The 5,030-nt window shown below is 36.5% G+C and overlaps 1 long non-coding RNA gene across 1 annotated transcript; it reads right to left on the bottom strand.

Moving 5' to 3' along the window:
* Positions 1 to 2,413: 2,413 nt before the first annotated feature.
* LOC131630756 (uncharacterized) lies at positions 2,414 to 4,653 on the bottom strand. Its single transcript, XR_009292461.1, has 3 exons — positions 4,267 to 4,653; positions 3,896 to 4,150; positions 2,414 to 2,980 (listed from the first exon to the last, which is right to left on the bottom strand). It is a non-coding gene; the product is annotated as an uncharacterized LOC131630756 (long non-coding RNA).
* Positions 4,654 to 5,030: the final 377 nt, after the last annotated feature.

The following is a 5,030-nucleotide window of genomic DNA, read 5'->3' as shown; positions in this document are numbered from 1 at the left end:
ACGTGGGAATCAACAAAGTCCTAGTTAATGGAGGAACAGCAGTGAATCTCAGGCCTCAATATATGCTGAAAAGGATTGGTATGTTCGATACCGACATAAGGCCTCATAATATGGTGTTGTCCAACTACGAAGAGAATGTAGGACATACTTTGGGAGTGATCCAAGTGAACTTAATGGTGGGTTCAGTCACAAGGCCTACAATGTTCATGGTTATATCAGCAAAAGCAAACTAAAATCTTTTGTTGGGAAGAGAATGGATCCATGGGGTTGTTGCAGTACCTTCAACAATGCATCAAAGGCTAACTATCTGGAGAGAAAATGGTATAGTGGAAAATATAGAAGGTGATCAAAGTTATTATATGGTTGAAGTCAACCAAGTCAACAAAACCAGTTTCGACAGGAATCTGGCCAACACAGGGCCATGCAATGCAGCAGAAGATGTGTACTCCCCAAATAAGAATGCTATGTACTATCTATCTTTACACCCAAATAGATTCCAATGGAATAGATAAATAATGGACGCTCCAGAATACAAAAAACCCATAGAAGGATTACCAACGATACGGCCAACTGGCTGGGATGAAGACGGTAATTATGCCTGAATCATCTTTCTTCGAAAAGATTTCGGCTTATATAGTCGAGAACAAAAGAAAAGCGGCTCTTAAAGCCGAACTAGCAAGCATGGCTGTCGAAGCCATTCACAAAGAGTCAGAAGTACCAGGCCCAAGGGTACATTATATCCCACAACCACCTAACAAGGAAAGGTACGACGAACATGCTCCAGGAAGATAAGCAAGCCAGAGATTAGACGCAATCTATGATGAAGAACCTTTAGGGTTCGAGAAAGATCCAATGGCGCCAAATATAAAGATGTTAGCCCAGTATCCACTCGAAAAAATAGATCTTGGAGACGAAGGTCAAAAGAGGGTAACATACATTAGTGCAAAGTTAGAGCCAGCCCTAAAATCAACGGTAATTACGTTGCTGAATGAAAATAAAGATTTCTTTGCCTGGGACTATGATGAGATACCTGGTTTGGGAAGATATTTGGTCGAGATGAAGTTTCCTATTAAAGAAGGGAAAAATCTCATCAAGCAAACTCCTAGAAGGTTCGCACCAGAAATCCTCTCGAAGATTAAAGCGTAGGTCGAAAGACTCCTTCGGTGCAAATTCATTAGGACTACGAGGTATGTCGAATGGATTGCTAATATTGTACCTGTTATTAAAAAGAATGATTCTTTAAGGGTATGTATAGATTTTCGTGATCTAAATGCAGCTACTCCTAAACATGAATATCCTATGCCTGTGGCAGAAATGTTAGTAGACTCAGCCGTAGGCTTCAAATATCTAAGTATGCTAGATGGATATTCAGGGTATAATCAAATTTTCATTGCAGAAGAAGATGTGTCCAAAACAGCATTTTGTTGCCCTGGGGCAATAGGTACCTATGAATGGGTCGTTATGCCTTTTGATTTGAAAAATGATGGGGCAACTTATCAAAGAGCAATGAATTCTATATATCATGATTTTATAGAAACATTCATGCAGGTGTACATAGATGATATTGTTGTAAAATCCGTTTCAGAGGATAGTCATCTAGATCATCTGAGCCAATCATTCGAAAGAATGAGAAAACATGGCTTAAAGATGAACCCTCTTAAGTGTGCTTTCTTTGTGCAGGCTGGAGATTTCCTTGGCTTCGTATTCCACAAAAAGGGAATAGAAATTAATCAGAATAAAACGAATGCTATTATGGAAACAAAGCCTCCATCCAAGAAGAAAGAATTGCAATCTCTATTGGGAAAGATAAATTTCTTAAGAAGATTTATCTCTAATTTGAGTGGGCGTACGCAAGCTTTTTCCCCCCTTACTTCGACTAAAGCAAGGAAAGTTTGAATGGCATGCTAAAGATCAGGAAGCTTTTGAGAAAATCAAGCAATATTTGATGCACCCACCAATCTTGTCCCCCCCAAATGGGAAGAAGCACATGCGCCTATTGTTGCACCCCAAAATTTGCCCATCTAATTATTCTTAATTGGCTTACATATCTCATTCATTTGCATTTTAGGTCGTCTAACACATCATTCATTCATTAATTAGTAGCTTCGCATGGGATCAAAGGTCTTGGGCAAATTAGGGTTTCATTATCTTTTGTAAGTTTGCTTCAATTGAAGTTCCCCAGGAATATGGATCAGGGTTTATTTCCCTATCCCTTATAATGATAAAGAGCTCGGAGGAATATCATAATGAGGTTTATTTATTCGTCTATGTGTCATAAATAAAGAAGCAGGTGGTATGTGATATTTAGTTAGATGGACTTCATGGTTAATTAATTAAACAACCAAATAAAATTCATGGCTTAGAGTTTAGTTCTCTAAATAATTAGTGAGCAATTGGTTTATTGAACTTATCTCATGGTTTGATAGTCAGATGTTCAAAGAGATGTTCAAAGAGTTGATTCGTTCTTTAAAGATTTAAATTCATCCATTTTTGTTTTGCAATTCAATGGTGTCTCGCTAGCAACCCTCGGTGAAAATTGAAACAAGCTTTAAGAGTCAAGATTGAGTATATGAAAAATACATTGGGGGAAGATCTTAGTCAAACCATGACATAAGCCCATCTTAATCCTTTTGGATTTTTCATCATACATAATTGAGTTGAAATGCAAAATAGAAGTGAAAAGATTGGAAATACAAATTCAAGAGTATTTGGAGGGAAAATACAATTCAAATCAATTTGGAAAAACCAAATCTTTGCACTTACAAGAATCGAGATTTAAGATACGTTACATAGTCTCATTACAAAACTACAAGAGAATTGCACCAAAAATGTTGATAGCCTATTGTTTCTAATCCCACTTCCTATGCCACCTTCAAGCCTCTATTCATCTTCAGTTGGCCATGACACTTTCTTGAATAACTTCATGTTACACCAAAGATGCTTCCATCTTCATCACCTTCAGGTAGGCAATATTGTGGACCTGCAATAAGATTCAAGCACTCATCAGTGCAATAGCCTTACAAAAAATGCATACAACACAAACACTGACAGTTTTCAAACAAACCAACACCCTACATATACAAGTTAGTCCATAATAGCCATGCAACATTACATTGCCCAAATAAATTCATGTCAGAAAATCCCACAAACAGTTTCTAAAACCAGTTCAAAAATAGCCTTCATTTGAGATATGTTCACTTCTAATTGTCACCAGCTCATACCAAAATAACCTAACATTGCCTATTGAATTTCAACTTCATGTCAATACAAAAAACACACAGTTTGACATTTGTATCTATCATCATCAGGTCCAGTTCAACAGACATATTCCCACATTTTATTCATATACCAGCAGCCATATTCATTTCAAAGAAAAATTGTGCAACAAAAAAAATAGAGAAGAGAAATTCTTGGTCTTCTAGCAGCAGCCACAAACCATTGCAACTACCACATATTAAGTTATTCAGTTACTTACAGAAGTAACTAATCAGCAGTTCAAGTTACTAACCTTTTATTAACATTTCATTCCTAATAGTTTTTTTTTCTTTTAACTCCTTTCATTCCAAACAACTTCTAGCATGTAGCATTTAACAAGTGCACTTCTAAACTAACTCTCCTAACTAACTTGTTAACAACCTAAAACCGATTCATAACTAACTTTCCCAAAACTATTTCAAACCCAACTCACAAACAGAAAATCACTCCACATTCTAACCATATATAACCACCCTGTAACCAACCACCTAAAACTTTTTATAACAAACCTAACAGACTTAACTAACTTCCAAAAAGTCAGTTACAATTTCTCTAACTGAACATAACCGGTTCTAACTAATTTTCTAATAGAAAGAGAATCACTAACAGAAAGCAGAGAAAATAAGAGGGAGATTTCAACCTGGAATCTTCTATAAAGTCAGAGCCTTCTCCATTCTTCAGGGGTTAACTTTTTTTCACTCTTCACGCTCTGGTTTTGGCTCAGTCTTTGATCATCTTCTTCTATCAGCCAAACCTGCTTCAATCCCTCACTTCTTCACCTTCAATCCCTCGCCTCCTCATTCATCATCATCTCAGTTCTTCATTCTCAATCTCATCATCAATGCAACCTTCAAACTCTACCTTCACCGTCGATCATTTTCAGCTTCAATTCTCCCTGCAACAACATCAACGCATCTTCAGAAATCATCATTCTTTCATAATCATCAATAATAACTCAAGAACTCAGAAAGTCACACGTTTATTTCGCATTTCCGTCATTTGGATTCTCACCTCTAGGTTCCTCAGTCTCCAACTCCCTCCGGCACACCAGGTAATCCTCTTCGTCTCTATTTTCTTGATGTAATCGTGTTAGTTGATGCATATTGAACGTTTCCCCTAAGGTCTTAAAGCCTATGACTTTGTCTTCTTCATCTAATTCGGTTTTGAAAGTGTTTTAGGGTTTCAATTTTAGGGAAAATTTGCAGAAATTGGCATGAGATTGGGGTAGGGGAAGGAGAGACGATCAGGATGATGTGTTTGTTTTACATTTTGGTCGAGCTCCGCCGCCTCCGGCGTGGCGGAGCGATTTCCGGCATTGGTTTGTGAAAAGTGAAATGAGAGAAGGTTGAGTCTGAATAATGAGAAGTTGAAGGGTCACACGTTAAACCCTAATTCCCCTTTTTTTCTTTTATCAGTTTTAATTAAGATTAATTGTTTCTTTAATTAAGATTAATTGAGTTTTAATATAGGATTAATTTGAATTAAACAAAAAAATCTGAATTAGTCTTATTAATCCAAAATCTGCAACAATATATCTTTTGGGCCTCCCTGTTTGGGCCCTGCGCCAAATTGCTGGCACACTACCATATTTCCATTAATACCCCCCATCTCACATAGAATTAGTAGAATTTAGGACTATGTTATTCAGTTTTTTCTCTTATTTTTTAGGCTTTAATACAATTTTTGACATATAAAAATGTTCATAAAAAATATTAATTTTAGGCTAATTGTTTTAATCTTTTTTTACTTGATTTAGAATTCTTTTCACTTTCATA

This window comes from Vicia villosa, unplaced genomic scaffold (assembly GCF_029867415.1).
Source record: "Vicia villosa cultivar HV-30 ecotype Madison, WI unplaced genomic scaffold, Vvil1.0 ctg.000731F_1_1, whole genome shotgun sequence".
Lineage (NCBI taxonomy): Eukaryota > Viridiplantae > Streptophyta > Magnoliopsida > Fabales > Fabaceae > Vicia > Vicia villosa.
The sequence above is the reverse complement of the archived record's forward strand: the minus strand, read 5'-3'. Positions and strand labels throughout refer to the sequence as shown.